Raw genomic sequence first — 18133 nt, forward strand, 5'->3', positions numbered from 1 at the left:
CAGCTGCAAAATATGCAAAGCAAAAACTGAAAGAACTGAAATGAGAAGAAATCTACAATTATAGGTGAAGACCACAGCATCTCTCAATAACTGATAGAAAAATTAGGCAGAAAATTAAGGATATAGAAGAACTCAATGACACTGTCAACCGACAGAATCTGCTCGACATTTATAGAACATTCCATTTAATAAAATAATACACATTTTTTCAAGAACTCATAGAAAATATAAGGTAGACCATAAAGCAAGCCTCAACAAATTTTTAAAAATTGGAATTATACAAAGCATGTTCTTCTCCCACAGTAGAATTGAGCTAGAAATCAGTAGTCAAAAGTTGCAAGGAATATTTCCAGACTAAACAACACACTTCTAAATAATCCATGGGTTTCAGAGGAGGCCTTAAGAGAAAAAGTAAATTGAAGTGAATAAAAACACAATATATCAAAATTTGTGGAACACAGATAACGTGCTAAGAGGGAAACTACAACAGTAAGTACTTACATTTAAGGAAAGGGAATAGTCTCAAATCTAAGCCTTCATCCCAGAAACCTAGAAATAGAGGAGCAAAGTAAAACCAAAGTAAGCAAAATAATAAAGGCAGAAGCAGAAGTCAATGAAATTAAAATCAGAAAAATTTAGAGAAAATAAAACAAAGAACTAGACCTTTGAAAAGATAAAATTGACAAACTTCTAGGAAAATTGACAAAGTAAGCAGACAAATCACTAATATTAAGAATGAAACAGAAGTTCCTGCTATAGATTCTGAAAACATAAAAAGGATAACAAGGGAATACTACAAACAAATTTGACAACTTAAATGAAACAAACCATTTTCTTGAAAAATACAAGCTATCATAATTTAGATAATATGAAATTGACAATTTAAATAGAACCATAGCTATTTAGGAAATAAAATTTATAACTCAATAGCTCCCCAAAACAAATGTCTACGCCTAGATAATGTCCTAGAGAACTCCACCAAATTTTTTTGCACAATTCTATACCAATTCTACATAAACTCCTTCAGAATACAGAAGAGGGTACACTTTCCAATTTATTTTATGACATTACTATAACCAATCAAACAAAGACACTATAAAAAAATCAATATCCCTGATGAATATAGACACAAAAATGTTTAATAAAATACTAGCAAATGCAGTTATGAAATATATTTTGAAAAGCATGTACCCTGACAAAATACTATTTATTCCAGAGATGCAAGACTGGTGGGCTATTTGAAAGTCAACCAATGTTATATGCATATAAAACTCACTCAATTATATTAGTTGATGCAGAAAAGGCATTTGACAAAATTTCAACACCCATTCCTGATAAAAAAATCTCATAAAAAAAGAGGGAAACTTCCTCCACTTACTTGATAAAGAACATTTACAATACCTATAGCTAACATTATGCTTAATGAGACTTGACTGTTTTCCCTCTAAGATCAGAAGTAGGCAAGAATTCTGCTCACATCACTGATATTCAATATGGAGCTGGAAAGGAAAAATAAAAGTGTCTCTATTTGCAGATGACATGATTATCTACATAAAAATCCCAAGAAATCTACATAAAACATTTCAGTGCCTAATAAGTGAGTTATGCAAGTTTCAAGATACGAGACAGACATTCACAAATCAACTGTATTTCTAAAACTTACCAATAAATATGTGGATTCAGTTCAAATAGGCTTTCTAACAAATGGTTCTGGAGAAACATCTATCAGGAAAAAAAAAACAAACAAAGATGTCACAGTTTGTACAAAATTTAGCTCAAAATGAATAATGAATTCAATGTAAAACAGAAAACTATAAAACTTCTAGAAAAAAAAAAAAGGAGAAAATGCTAAGGACCTAGACCTAAGCATAGATTTCCTAAACTTTGAAACCAAAAGCATTGTCAATGTAAGGAAAAATTGATAAACTGAATCACAAAATTAAAAATACTTGCTCTTGTGAAAAACCATCAAAAAGATGAGAAGACAAGCTACAGAGTAGGAGAATATATTTGCAGAACACATATAGACAAGGGATGAATATCTACAATATATAAAGAACTCTGAAAATTCAACAAGTGAAAAAACAATTTAGAAGAACACATCAGCGACGGTGACAAAACATGAGACACTTAACTCTGGGAAACGAACAAGGAGTAGTGGAAAGGGAGGTGGGCAGGGGATGGGGTGACTGAGTGATGGGCACTGAGGGGGGCACTTGGCGGGATGAGCACTGGGTGTTATGCTCATATGCTGGCAAATTGAACTCCAATAAAAAGATTTTTTTTAAAAAAAGAAGAACACAGGGAAAAGAAGTAAAGAGACATTTCATTGAAGAAGATATACAGATGGCAAATCAGGAAAAGATATTAAACATTAGCCATTAGAAAAATGCAAATTAAAACCACAATGAGATAGTATCTCACACCCAACAGAATGGCTAAAATATAAAAGAATGATAACATCAAATGCTGCTGAGAATAAAGAGAAACTGAACCAGACACTGCTGGTGGAAATATAGTGCAGAGTTTATAGACCAAAAAAACACTGAGAATGGCTATTTTTGGAAAAGACTACTCTTTTCCTTGAAAAACAAAAGCACAATTTTATTTCTCTGAAACTATGGCTCCTAAGTATACTCTCAATCAGTTGTATTAATTGTAACTGTTTTTTTTATTTTTTAATTTAAATTCAATTTGTCAACATAGAGTATAACACCCAGTTCTCATCCCATCAAGTGCCCTTCAGTGCCCCTCACCCAGCTATCCCATCCCCCCACCCACTTCCCCTGTTGCAATCCTTTAGTTGTTTCCAGTTAGGAGTCTCTCATGGTTTGTCTCCCTCTATAATATTTCCCACTCAGTTCCCTTCCTTTTCCTTATAAACCCTTTCACTATTTCTTATATTCTATATTGATGATTGTCCTTCTCTGATTGACTTATTCACTCAGCATGATACCCTCCAGTTCCATCCACATTAAAGCAAATGGTGAGTATTTGTCCTTTCTAATGGCTGAGTAATATCCCATTGTATATATAGACCACATCTACTTTATCCATCCATCTTTTGGTGGACACCGAGGCTCCTTCCACAGTTTGGCTGTTGTGGACCTTGCTGCTATGAACACTGGGGCACAGGTGTCCTGGCATTTCATTGCATCTGTATCTTTGGGGTAAATCCCCAGCAGTGCAATTGCTGGGTAATAGGGTAGCTCTATTTCTAACTCTTTGAGGAACCTCCACACTATTTTCCAGAGTGGTTGTACCAGTGCACATTCCTACCAACAGTGCAAGAGGGTTCCCCTCTCTCCACATCCTCTCCAGTATTTGTTATTTCCTGTCTTATTAAGTTTCACCATTCTCACTGGTGTGAGGTGGTATCTCATGGTTTTGATTTGTATTTCCCTGATGGCAAGTGATGCGGAACATTTTCTCGTGTGCTTGGTGAAATTTCTGTTCATGTCTTCTGCCCTTTTCCTGATTGGATTGTTTGTTTCTTTGCTGTTGAGTTTGATAAGTTCTTTTTTTTTTTAATTGATTTATGATAGTCACAGAGAGAGAGAGAGAGAGGCAGAGACATAGGCAGAGGGAGAAGCAGGCTCCATGCACCGAGAGCCCGATGTGGGATTCGATTCCGGGTCTCCAGGATCGCGCCCTGGGCCAAAGGTGGGCGCCAAACTGCTGTGCCACCCAGGGATCCCCTGATAAGTTCTTTATAGATCTTGGATACTAGCCCTTTATCTGATACGTCATTTGCAAATATCTTCTCCCATTCTGTGGGTTGTCTTTTCGTTTTGTTGACTGTTTCTTTTGCTGTGCAGAAGCTTTTTTTTTTTAAGATTTTATTTATTTATTCATGGGAGACACACACAGAGAAAGGCAGAGACACAGGCAGAGAGAGAAGCAGGCTCCATGCAAGGAACCCGACATTGGACTTCATCCCAGGTCCCCAGGATCACACCCTGGGCTGCAGGCGGCGCTAAACCGCTGCGCCACCCGGACTGCCCTGTGCAGAAGCGTTTAATCTTGATGAAGTCCCAATAGTTCATTTTTGCTTTTGTTTCCCTTGCCTCCATAGATGTATCTTGCAAGAAGCTGCTGTGGCCAAGTTCAAAAAGGGTGTTGCCCATGTTCTCCTCTAGGATTTTGATGGATTCTTGTTTCACATTTAGATCTTTCATCCATTTTGAGTTTATCTTTGTGTCTGCTGTAAGAGAAAGGTCTACTTTCATTCTTCTGCATGTGGCTGTCCAATTTTCCCAACACCATTTGTTGAAGAGACTGTCCTTTTTCCAGTGGATAGTCTTTCCTGCTTTGTCAAAGATGAGTTGGCCATAGAGTTGAGGCCCGATTTCTGGGATCTCTATTCTGTTCCATTGATCTATGTGTTTGTTTTTGTACCAGTATGACACTGTCTTGATGATCACAGCTTTGTAGTACAATTTGAAATCCGGCATTGTGATGCCCCTGGCTCTGGTTTTCTTTTTCAGTATTCCCCGGGCTATTCGGGGTCTTTTCTGATTCCACACAAATCTTAGGATTATTTGTTCCAACTCTCTGAAGAAAGTCCATGGTATTTTGATAAGGATTGCATTGCATGTATAAATTGCTCTGGGTAGCATAGACATTTTCAAAATATTAATTCTTCCAATCCATGAGCATGGACTATTTTTCCATCTCTTTGTGTCTTCCTCAATTTCTTTCAGAAGTGTTCTGTAGTTTTTAGGGCATAAATACCTTACCTCTTTGGTTAGGTTTATCCCTAGGTATCTTATGGTTTTGAGTAATTGTAACTTTTAACCGAAGTAACTTTTATGTCACACAAAACTAATGGGTAAGTAATTATAAGCTACATGTCATACACTGACATTTTAGCGGACTAACAAAACTCGTCAATACACATAAAAGAAAGTTTTACAGCCATACATATCCTTTATAAGACTTTTCAAAACAGTGAAAATAATAACATTTATTAACAGGCCTATAGAGATAGCCTCTTTGTAGCATTTAAAATTAAAATAAGGGACACCTGGGTGGCTCAGTGGTTGAGCATCTGCCTTCGGCTCAGGGCGTGATCCTGGAATCCAGGATCCAGTCCCACATTGGGCTCCCTGCAGGGAGCCTGCTTCTCCCTCTGCCTATGTCTCTGCCTCTCTCTGTGTCTCTCATGAATAAATAAAATCTTTAAAAATAAATAAATTAAATTAAAATGAAAGCATATAAACTGAAAATTATGCTTAGTAATCAATGTTTCCATGTCATATTTTACTTAGAAATGATTTTTTACTCAGAAATTAAATTAATTTCCAGATATTCCAAGGTTTTAAGTCACCTAAAGAAATTATCTTCAAGCCAACATACTGTAAAATGTAACTACTGTTGAAAATCAAACTGATTCAATTTGGCTAAACACAAATTCATATCTTCTATAATCTTAAACATTAAGTGGAATTAATGTTAGTTTATTTGATCAATAAACTAATGTAAATTTAGGAAGAATATTCCCAACCAGAAGAAGATATAGGCTTGCATTATACTTAACACTGATAAACCAGAGAAGACATAGCTGGACTTATTAAACCAATAATATTGAGCTAGTCTTGTTTGCTAAAGATTCACTTAAATTTTGTTAATTGTCTTCTTCAAAAGTTACCTGTTTTGCTAATAACACTTTTCTTTCCTTTTAGATTCTGGCACATTTAAATAATTAGTTAATTGTTTTCTGGGAATTTTAGGAATATTCAAACCATGTAACTGCTTATTTACCTCTACCAACCAATCAGGATTGGACTATTTGAGAGTTTATAATCTAATCTGTCAGTAGCATCCTGAGATAGAAAAGCATTACATATTCACAAGTAAAGATCATTCTGGGTTATATACATAAAGAGCCCTTACAGTTTCAATCCCAGAATTCGACCACAAAGCAAGCAAGAGTAAACACAACATCACATTAAGTCTCTGGTCCAGATATCAAAGAGCTATTTTTCCTCACAGTAAATTCTTAATTGATTTGAGTTCAAACTAGATAAATGAACACTATAGATAAAATAACACCATTTTATAGATAAAAATATGGCAACAAATCTAATACTGTTGTCTCTCACCTAGCAGAGGCTGGGTCTCCCCAAAACCCTAATTCTTTAAGAGAAATCATCAAATGATCAGATCATAAAAACAAATCTCCAACCATTGCTGCCACCAATGGAAAATAATTTATTAGATACAGAGGAACCAAAAACAAAGCACAAAATTTGTAGAAAGGAAAATTTAAAACAGCGTTGCAAATTTGTTGCTTTGGATTCACCTCTAAGAGCCAAGAAAAGACAAATGTGTGCTTCAACTACCCATGAGATGCACTTCTCTGGTTTTATTAGGGGAATCCACTGGACATCTTGGTGGAAGACTTCTGAAGCTGTTAAAGAACAATTTTTTAAAGATTTTATTCATTTATTCATGACACACACACACACACACACACACACACACACACACAGAGGCAGAGACACCGGCAGAGGGAGAAGCAGTCTCCATGCAGGGAGCCCGACCTGGGACTGGATCCCGGGACTCCAGGATCACGCCCTGGGCTGAAGGCAGGCGCCAAACCACTGAGCCACTCAGGGATCCCAGAATATTTTTTAAGAAGTAAAATAATGACACTTACATGAAAAAGAATGCATGTTATATGCATGCTTTATTTAAGTCACCAATGAAGAAATTAATGAGGTGTTTGAACCAGTTTAAAGGAGGAGTCAAAAAAGCAAATATATGTGAAGTAAGAGAATGTTGAAAGGAACTTGCAAATGGAAGAAAACTATCTTCTACCACAGTAGGGAAGGACGTCCATTTACTCTCTACTGAATAGGACAACATTTGCATTTCTATAGACAAGAATTATTTTGTACTTGTATCAGTTATTTGTAATTTAGAACTTAAAAACAGCTCCCATAGAATCAGAATACCCAGATCGCCCTCTATGCTCTAGATAATTCATAATTTTCACTGAAGCATATTTTCCCTACACACCAGTGCCCTAGATTATTATGAATAATTCTCACTTGGCTATTAAGCAGCCTCCTAACTGGTTAATTCTTATTTATTTTGCAATAAGTGGAAGAACTGAAATTCATGTCCATGCTGGTAACCAACTGTAGTGTATATACACTTTTTGTCATTCTTCATCTTTATCTAGAATAGCTTTCACTTGGTTTCTCTACCACCAATTAAGTGCATTGTGTTTGGTCCACCCCAATTCCAACTGGCTAAGCATTACAGTACTTTTTAGATTACTAGCCATATTTCAATTTCAAATTCCTAGTGTTAGGAGATAGAGTAGTCCAGTTTGTTACAGGTGTCCATCTTAGATTCATAGGTGTTAATAAGGGCCAGGACACTGGGTACAAACATAGTTACCTAGGTCTACCTCTTGACCAGGAACAGGGTGGGAGGCAGGTTCTCTTAAAAAGAAAACTGGTGGAAACAAGACATTGACTGGCATCTCCAACACATGTTCATGTTCTATGCCACAGAAATCATTTTTTTATTTTTTAATAATAATAAATTTATTGGTGTTCAATTTGCCAACATACAGAATAACACCCAGTGATTATTTTTAATAGAAAACTCTATTAATGTTCCCAGCTTTGTGACATTTTTTATGTAAACTTTTATTTATTTATTTTTGTTTTTAAATTTTAAGTATAATTAACACAGTGTTATATTACTTTCAGGTGTACTATATAATGATTCAACAATTCTAAACATTACTCAGTGCTCATCGTGATAACATACTCTTAATCTATACCCTTATTTCACCCATCACCCCACTCACCTCCCATCTAGCAACCACCAGTTTGCTCTCTGTATTTAATAATCTATTTTTTGTTTATCTTTTTTTATGTTTGTTCATTTGTTTTGTTTCTTAAATTCGGCATATAAGTGAAATCACATGGTATTTGTCTTTCTCTGACTGACTTACTTCACTTAGCCTTATGCATTCTAGGTCCACCCATATTGTTGCAAATGGCAAGATCTTATTCTTTTTTATGGCTGGATAATATTTCAGTATATATGTTTGTAATTTTTGAAAATTTTTATTGCAGCTTAAATTTCATCAAAGGTGTCAATTCTAAGCTAAATTGTACTTGAAATACATCCAGCTAAATTTTATTTGAAATGTATTTTTGTGAGAGCCTAATTTCACCTATTTGAAAATTTGATTCTTACCTTTTATGTTTTTCATAATAAATTTATTTTTTATTGGTGTTCAATTTGTCAACATACAGAATAACACCCAGTGCTCATCCCATCAAGTGCCCACATCAGTGCCTGGGTGGTGGGTGATTCTTACCTTTTAAGTATGAAGTTATTATTCTATAATAACTCATCATGAGAGAAAATAAAAGCTTAATACTTATAAACTCTAAAAAATTCTTTTCAGTTTCTGATGTGTCTCAAAATGAGAGCACCTCAAAAGTGTTGAACTTTAGATTTGGTCTATAGTAAATGTCCCAGAATACATGTAAGGGAAAAAATTCTCTAAGTCTTAGCTACTAGCTGGGAGACCCACCTAGTTGCATTCTTTTTTTTTTTTTAATAATAAATTTATTTTTTCTTGGTGTTCAATTTGCCAACATACAGAATAACACCCAGTGCTCACCCTCTCAAGTGCCCCCCTCAGTGCCCGTCACCCATTCACCCCCACCCCTGCCCTCCTCCCCTTCCACCACCCTTAGTTCATTTCCCAGAGTTAGGAGTCTTCATGTTCTGTCTCCCTTTCTTTCTTCTTTTTTTTTATTTCATTTTTTTAACCCTTTATTTTTTTATTATCTTTTTAAATAATAAATTTATTTTTTATTGGTGTTCAATTTACCAACATAGAGAATAACACCCAGTGCTCATCCCATCAAGTGCCCCCCTCACTGCCCATCACCCATTCACCCCCACCCCCCCCCTCCTCCCCTTCCATCACCCCTAGTTCGTTTCCCAGAGTTAGGAGTCTTTATGTTCTGTCTCCCTTTCTGATATTTCCCACACATGTGTTCTCCCCTCCCTTATATTCCCTTTCACTATTATTTATATTCCCCAAATGAATGAGAACATACAATGTTTGTCCTTCTCCGATTGACTTACTTCACTCAGCATAATACCCTCCAGTTCCATCCACGTTGAAGCAAATGGTGGGTATTTGTCGTTTCTAATGGCTGAGTAATATTCCATTGTATACATAGACCACATCTCCTTTATCCATTCATCTTTCGATGGACACCGAGGCTCCTTCCACAGTTTGGCTATTGTGGACATTGCTGCTAGAAACATCGGGGTGCAGGTGTCCCTGTGTTTCATTGCATCTGAATCTTTGGGGTAAATCCCCAAAAGTGCAATTGCTGGGTCGTAGGGCAGGTCTATTTTTAACTCTTTGAGGAACCTCCACACAGTTTTTCAGAGTGGCTGCACCAGTTCACATTCCCACCAACAGTGTAAGAGGGTTCCCTTTTCTCCGCATCCTCTCCAACATTTGTGGTTTCCTATCTCGTTAATGTTCCCCATTCTCACTGGTGTGAGGTGGTATCTCATTGTGGTTTTGATTTGTATTTCCCTGATGGCAAGTGATGCAGAGCATTTTCTCATGTGCTTCTTGGCCATGTCCATGTCTTCCTCTGTGAGATTTCTCTTCATGTCTTTTGCCCATTTCATGATTGGATTGTTTGTTTCCTTGGTGTTGAGTTTAATAAGTTCTTTATAGATCTTGGAAACTAGCCCTTTATCTGATATGTCATTTGCAAATATCTTCAACCATTCTGTAGGTTGTCTTTTAGTTTTGTTGACTGTATGCTTTGCTGTGCAAAAGCTTCTTATCTTGATGAAGTCCCAATAGTTCATTTTTTATTTTCTTTCTTTTGACTTCATGGATGTATCTTGCAAGAAGTTACTATGGCCGAGTTCAAAAAGGGTGTTGCCTGTGTTCTCCCCTAGGATTTTGATGGAATCTTGTCTCACATTTAGATCTTTCATCCATTTTGAGTTTATCTTTGTGTATGGTGCAAGAGAGTGGTCTAGTTTCATTCTTCTGCACACGGATGTCCAATTTTCCCAGCACCATTTGTTGAAGAGACTGTCTTTCTTCCAGTGGATAGTCTTTCCTCCTTTGTCGAATATTAGTTGACCATAAAGTTGAGGGTCCACTTCTGGATTCTTTGTTCTGTTCCATTGATCTGTGCGTCTGTTTTTGTGCCAGTACCACACTGTCTTGATGACCACAGCTTTGTAGTACAACCTGAAATCTGGCATTGTGATGCCCCCAACTATGGTTTTCTTTTTTAAAATTCCCCTGGCTATTCGGGGTCTTTTCTGACTCCACACAAATCTTAAAATAATTTGTTCTAAGTCTCTGAAGAAAGTCCATGGTATTTTGATAGGGATTGCATTAAACGTGTAAATTGCCCTGGGTAACATTGACATTTTCACAATATTAATTCTTCCAATCAATGAGCATGGAATATTTTTCCATCTCTTTGTGTCTTCCTCCATTTCTTTCAGAAGTGTTCTATAGTTTTTAGGGTATAGATCCTTTACCTCTTTGGTTAGGTTTATTCCTAGGTATCTTATGCTTTTGGGTGCAATTGTAAATGGGATTGACTCCTTAATTTCTCTTTCTTCAGTCTCATTGTTAGTGTATAGAAATGCCACTGATTTCTGGGCATTGATTTTGTATCCTGCCACGCTGCCAAATTGCTGTATGAGTTCTAGCAATCTTGGGGTGGAGGCTTTTGGGTTTTCTATGTAGAGTATCATGTCATCGGCGAAGAGGGAGAGTTTGACTTCTTCTTTGCCAATTTGAATGCCTTTAATGTCTTTTTGTTGTCTGATTGCTGAGGCTAGGACTTCCAGTACTATGTTGAATAGCAGTGGTGAGAGTGGACATCCCTGTCTTGTTCCTGATCTTAGGGGAAAGGCTCCCAGTGCTTCCCCATTGAGAATGATATTTGCTGTGGGCTTTTCGTAGATGGCTTTTAAGACGTTGAGGAATGTTCCCTCTATCCCTACACTCTGAAGAGTTTTGATCAGGAATGGATGCTGTATTTTGTCAAATGCTTTATCTGCATCTATTGAGAGGATCATATGCTTCTTGGTTTTTCTCTTGCTTATATGATGAATCACATTGATTGTTTTACGAGTGTTGAAACAGCCCTGTGTCCCGGGAATAAATCCTACTTGGTCATGGTGAATAATTTTCTTAATGTACTGTTGGATCCTATTGGCTAGTATCTTGTTGAGAATTTTTGCATCCATGTTCATCAGGGATATTGGTCTATAATTCTCCTTTTTGGTGGGGCCTTTGGTTTTGGAATTAAGGTGATGCTGGCCTCATAGAACGAGTTTGGAAGTACTCCATCTCTTTCTATCTTTCCAAACAGCTTTAGTAGAATAGGTATGATTTCTTCTTTAAACGTTTGATAGAATTCCCCAGGGAAGCCATGTGGCCCTGGACTTTTGTGTCTTGGGAGGTTTTTGATGACTGCTTCAATTTCCTCCCTGGTTATTGGCCTGTTCAGGTTTTCTGTTTCTTCCAGTTCCAGTTTTGGTAGTTTGTGGCTTTCCAGAAATGCGTCCATTTCTTCTAGATTGCCTGATTTATTGGCATATAGCTGTTCATAATATGTTTTTAAAATCATTTCTATTTCCTTGGTGTTGGTAGTGATCTCTCCTTTCTCATTCATGATTTTATTAATTTGAGTCTTCTCTCTCTTCTTTTTAATAAGGTTGGCTAATGGTTTATCTATCTTATTAATTCTTTCAAAGAACCAACTCCTGGTTCTGTTGATCTGTTCCACAGTTCTTCTGGTCTCGATTTCGTTGAGTTCTGCTCGAATCTTTATTAACTCTCTTCTTCTGCTGGGTGTAGGATCTATTTGCTGTTTTTTCTCGAGCTCCTTCGGGTGTAAGGTTAGCTTTTGTATTTGAGTTCTTTCCAGTTTTTGGATGGATGCTTGTATTGCGATGTATTTCCTTCTCAGGACTGTTTTTGCTCCATCCCAAAGATTTTGAACAATTGTATCTTCATTCTCATTAGTTTCCATGAATCTTTTTAATTCTTCTTTAATTTCCTGGTTGACCCTTTCATCTTTTAGCAAGATGGTCCTTAAGCTCCATGTGTTGAAGTCCTTCCAAACTTCTTGTCATTTAGTTCTAACTTCAAGGCATTATGGTCTGAGAATATGCAGGGGACGATCCCAATCTTTTGGTATCGGTTCAGACCCAATTGGTGACCCAGTATGTGGTCTATTCTGGAGAAAGTTCCATGTGCACTTGAGAAGAACGTGTATTCAGTTGATTTTGGATGTAAAGTTCTGTAGAAATCTGTGAAATCCATCTGGTCCAGTGTATCATTTAAAGCTCTCGTTTCTTTGGAGATGTTGTCTTTAGAAGACCTATCGAGTGTAGAAAGTGCTAGATTGAAGTCACCAAGTATAAGTGTATTATTATCTAAGTGTGTCTTAACTTTGGTTATTAATTGATTGATATATTTGGCCGCTCCCACATTAGGGGCATATATACTGAGGATTGTTAAGTCCTCTTGTTGGATAGATCCTTTAAGTATGATATAGTGTCCCTCTTCATCTCTCACTACAGTCTTCGGGTAAATTTTAGTTGATCTGATATAAGGATGGCTACCCCTGCTTTCTTTTGAGAACCATTTGAATGGTAAATGGTTCTCCAACCTTTTATTTTCAGGCTGTAGGTGTCCTTCTGTCTAAAATGAGTCTCTTGAAGACAGTAAATAGATGGATCCTGCTTTTTTAATCCAGTCTGACACCCTGCGCCTTTTGATGGGGTCATTAAGCCCATTCACATTCAGAGTTACTATTGAAAGATATGAGTTTAGTGTCATCATGATATCTATTTAGTCCCTGTTTTTGTGGATTGTTCCATTGGACTTCTACTTAAAGGGGAATTTTGAGAGTCCCCCTTAAAATTTCTTGCAGAGCTGGTTTGGAGGTCACATATTCTTTCAGTTCCTGCCTGTCTTGGAAGCTCTTTATCTCTCCTTCCATTCTGAATGAGAGCCTTGCTGGATAAAGTATTCTTGATTGCATGTTTTTCTCATTTAGGACCCTGAATATATCCTGCCAGCCCTTTCTGGCCTGCCAGGTCCCTGTGGATAGGTCTGTTGTTACCCCAATACTTCTCCCCGTGAAAGTCAGGGATTTCTTGTCTCTTGCTGCTTTAAGGATCTTCTCTTTATCTTTGGAATTTGCAAGCTTAACTATTAAATGTCGAGGTGTTGAGTGGTTTTTATTGATTTTGGGGGGGGAGATCTCTCTATTTTCCTGAAGCCTGTTTCCCTTCCCAGATTAGGAAAGTTTTCAGCTATGATTTGTTCAAATACATATTCTGGACCTCTGTCCCTTTCGGCGCCCTCAGGAACCCCAAATAAACGTAGGTATTTCTTCCTCAGGCTCTCCTTTATTTCCCTTAATCTATCCTCATGGTCCTTTAATTGTTTGTCTCTTTTTTCCTCAGTTTCCCTCTTTGCCATCAACTTGTTTTCTATGTCACTCACTCGTTCTTCCACCTCGTTAACCCTCGTCGTTAGGACTTGTAGTTTGGATTGCATCTCATTCGATTGATTTTTAATTTCTGCCTGATTAAGTCTAAATTCTGCAGTCATGAAGTCTCGTGAGTCCTTAATGCTTTTTTCTAGAGCCACCAGTAGCTGTATAATAGTGCTTCTGAATTGGCTTTCTGACATTGAATTGTAATCCAGATTTTGTAACTCTGTGGGAGAGAGGACTGTTTCTGATTCTTTCTTTTGAGGTGAGGTTTTCCTTCTAGTCATTTTGCTCAGTGCAGAGTGGCCAAAAACAAGTTGTATTGGGAAAAGAAGAAAAAGAGAGGAGAGAAAGAAGGAAAGAAAAGAGAAAAAGAAAAAAGAAAAAAGGAAGAAAAAAAGAGAGAAGAGAAAGAAAAAGAAAGAAAGGAAAAAAGGGGTGGGGGAAGCAAACAGAAATCAAAAAGCAAAAAAAAGAAAAAAGAAAAAAGAAAAGAAAAGAAAGAAAAGAAAAAAAAGAAAGAAAAGAAAAGAAAAGAAAAGAAAAGAAAAGAAAAGAAAAGAAAGAAAAGAAAAGAAAGAAAGAAAAGAAAAACCACGGGGGAGTATCTTCTGTTTCTGTATACTTTAAGTCTGACTTCCCCTGGAACTTGTCCGTCTAGCCGGTCTTCTGGGGGAGGGGCCTGTTGTGCTGATTTTCAGGTGTTAGCACTTGGGGGAGCTGCTCTGCCCCTGCCTGGTGCAGGGCTCAGTGGGGGTTGTTTACCCCGTGAGGCCGCAGGAGGAACAACCGCAGTGGCGGCGGCAGCTCTGGAGCCCTGGAGTCAGCTCCCGCAGTAACCACAGAGCTCTCCGTCTGCAGGGCCTGGAGGCTCTGGGGCAGGGCCGCTGATCTGCTCAGCTCGGGGCAGGAGCGTCCTTGCGGTCCTGGGCCCTCCTGGCCTCTGCCTGTCCCGGGGGAGGCCAGATCCTGGGCTGTGTCCCGGCGCCCTGTGCTCCGGGGCCTGCGCTGTTGGATTCGCGCTCCCGCCCCGCAGCCCCCTCCGCGGAGCCGCCGCCCGAGCCCCTCCGAGCTGCTCCGGGTCCCGCCGTGCGCGCTGCAGCCCTTAGGGAGCTCGGCGCACTCTCCTGGGCGCGCAGGTGTCTGTTAGTGTCCCCGGGAGCCCGAGGGCATCCCCGCCCTCCTGGGGTCCTGCTCTAACTCCCTGCGGGCCCCTTTCCGCCCGGGAAGGTTGGTGCAGCTCCTGCTCCTCCGGGACGGGGCTCTCCTGTCCTGGGGACACTCGCCCCGGCCTCAGCCCGGCTCCTCGCGGGGCCCCTCCCCCTCGGAGGCCTTTTGTTTCTTTATTTCTTTTTCCCCGTCTTCCTACCTTGATAGAAGCGCGAACTCTTCTCACTGTAGCATTCAGGCTGTTCTCTCTTTAAATCTCAGGCCGAATTCATAGATTTTCAGGATGATTTGAAGGTTATATAGGTAATTTGGTGGGGACAGGTGACTTGGGGACCCTACTCTTCCGCCATCTTCCCCCCTCCTCCTCCCTAGTTGCATTCTTAAGAAAATAGCACAACTAGTGGTTCTGCTCCAGGAAGACAAGACCACTTCAGTGCCTAGCTAGTGGAAGGTAGTGGAGATTATATAAGTCCCATATTCAGAAATAAAAGACAAGGAGGGAAATCAAAGGAGGCTTCCACTTACTATTTTGCAAGAGAGTCAGGAATTATAGAGCAAAGACCTAGGCTATAAGAACTTTGTAAGACTTTGTATTCTTGGTAGGGCTGCTCCAGCTTGTTACTTTTGTCTTTCCTTTTGATGACCATTTAAGATGTAATTTCTGGGGGCCTGGGTGGCTAAATTGATTAAGCATCTGCCTTCAGCTCAGGTCATGATCTCAGGGTCCTGGGATCAAGCCCTACATCAGGCTCCCTGCTCAGCGGGGATCCTGCTTTTCCCTTTCCCTCTGCCCCTCCCCTCACTCGTACTCGCTCTCTATCTCAAATAAAATCTCATAAATAAATGAATAAAATCTAATTTCTTTTATCATTGAATTTTCTTCTTCTCCTTTCAGTACTCTGAATTGATGAACCACTATATTTAGAAATAGACTGAATTTTCATTCTGGATTTTAGTTAAACTCAGAAGAAAGTGATTATTTATGATGCTGTAATTTCCTTTACTAAACTAGTAAATCTTAAGCACTTAGCTTCTAAATCAGAACCGTACTGTGGAAATAGTGATAGCAATGGTATCTTACAGCTGGTTGACATTTTGTTTACGTATTGTGTCCATGTCCTTATAGAAGCAGACACCAGGACAAGATCAAATACACAAAAGATTTATTAGAGAGGAAATGCCTGCTAAGGATAAAGTGAGGAGGCAGGAGAAGGCAAAGAACTCTTTCAAGAGGAGGCATAGAGCTAACACTTGTGCAAAGGAGGATAATAAAGATGAAGGGCTTGAGGGTGCTTGGGTGGCTCAGGCAGTTAAGTGTCTGACTCTTGGTTTCAGCTCAGTTCATGATCTTACGATCATGGAATCAAGCCCCGGGTCCAGCTCTGTGCTCAGTGTAGAATCTCTTTCAGATTCTTTCTCCCTCTCATTCCCTACCTTTTCCCTTGCTCATGAGTGCACCCATATTGTCTCCCTTTCTCTCTCTCTCTCTCTCAAATAAATACAATAGTAAAAAAAAAAAAAAAAAAAAAAAAAAAACATGGAGGGCTGGAAGGAGAAATTTCAGTTTACAGCAAGAGCTCTAAGAAAGTTTTGATCACACCTATGTGGGGTCCTCAAGTCATAGAGGTTTTTTTTTAATATTGCCTCCTCTCTCTTTAGCTTATCTTTTTAAAAATGATTTAATTTATTTATTCATGAGAGACACACACAGAGAGAGGCAGAGACATAGGCAGAAGGAGAAACAGGAAGGGAGCCTGATGTGGGACTCGATCCAAAACTTTGGGTTCATGCCCTGAGCCAAAGGCAGGTGCTCAACCACTGAGCCATCCAGGTGTCCCAAGTCATAGTCTCCTATTATATAAGTCCCTCCCATGGTAATGTTCCTGTTCCAGTACCATTGTCTGCTGGGACACCCCGGAAGTAGTGTGCCTTAAGCAGGACACAGAGGTGAGGTCCTGTTTTTTCAGAGTGATGGTGAAGAGAGAATGGAGGGAATCACAGAATTGGATCCACAGGGGCGTAGGCTGGGACTACCACAGTAGAGCTGAGGTCATGGTTTCATGGTGGTGTAGGAGGCTAGACTATGCCACCCCAAAATATGCCACCTCAGACTGAGGATTATTTTGAGCCATCCTGGGGCTTCTCTTACCTGACTAAAAGCAGAAAGTTCTGAAAAATGAGGAGTCCCCCAAATTTCCTCTTCCAGGGACATTTTATGGCTATGGAAAAGACTGAAACTTGGCACCTGGATGGATCTGCACAAAACCTTACTCCATTAACTTCCCCTATATATTTACCTTCTCACAGTTTGCCACCCATGAGAACCTAAAACCCTTTCCCTTTGTCTTGTCATCTCTCATATTGTTCTTTTGTTAAGACGCACTATAAGTCCAAGTTCTAACCACCCCTTTGGATTACTCTTCGTTAGTGTTTCTCCTCCATGATGTGCAATGTGCAGGTTGACAAATTGTTTGGCTTTCTCTTGTCAATCTGTCTTTTGCCATTCTAATTTTATAAAGCTCCAGCCAGAGAACCTGAGAGGCAGAAGAAAAAAGAACTTTTTCCTCCCTACAGTTACAGCAAATACATATGACATGGTTTGGAAAGAAAACAATATGTGCTTTAATAAATTTGTCTTCTAATTTTAATTGACCAATTTCAACTGATTTGTACACACACATATATGTACACACATGCTACAAAATCCTTAGGGTCAAAAAGTTAAACATAAACTTATCATTGAACCCTTATTTGGAATCACAAAGATCCAAGATGCTCAGAGTAAGAAAAAATCTAGATGAAATAAGACTTAGATTTTGATGATGATGACAATGACGACGATAACAAATGTTTGTTTGTTAATTACATGTATTGTGCCACATAGAGAGAGCTGAGTGTTTTACATGCACTGATTTATTAGGCTCTCACATTAGCCCTTGTGAAGTGGATAATATTTGTCCCCATATTGCAGAAAGACAAACAGAAGGTACAGTGGCTTGCAGAGCATTTTACCACCAGTGGTAAAATGTCTGATATGGCAGATTAATTGGACCAAATTGCATAAGAGTTAAAGATGGAACCCATTGCTGGTAGCTTCTGTAAGTGGGAAAATAAATGAAGGCCCCCCAGATGAGAACACCCAGAGGCTCTGAATAAATAACCTATCAAAGGAGTTAGGTACATCACTTGCTCTTGGTGTAGTGGAAAACTGGCAGAGAGGGGAGTGGAAAAGGTTTACACTGGCATGCTCTGATTACAGACTGTCAGCAAGGAAAAGCTAGAGGTGGACTAACTAGAAACAGGGCACCTTATAAATGATTGGTTTGGGGACAATACTTGGCTTTCTTTGGTTGGTCCTGAATATAAGGCAAAAAAGAGGGAAGTTGGCAGTCATTGACCAAGTCCTGATCATT

This window comes from Nyctereutes procyonoides, unplaced genomic scaffold (assembly GCF_905146905.1).
Source record: "Nyctereutes procyonoides isolate TBG_1078 unplaced genomic scaffold, NYPRO_anot_genome, whole genome shotgun sequence".
Taxonomy (NCBI): domain Eukaryota; kingdom Metazoa; phylum Chordata; class Mammalia; order Carnivora; family Canidae; genus Nyctereutes; species Nyctereutes procyonoides.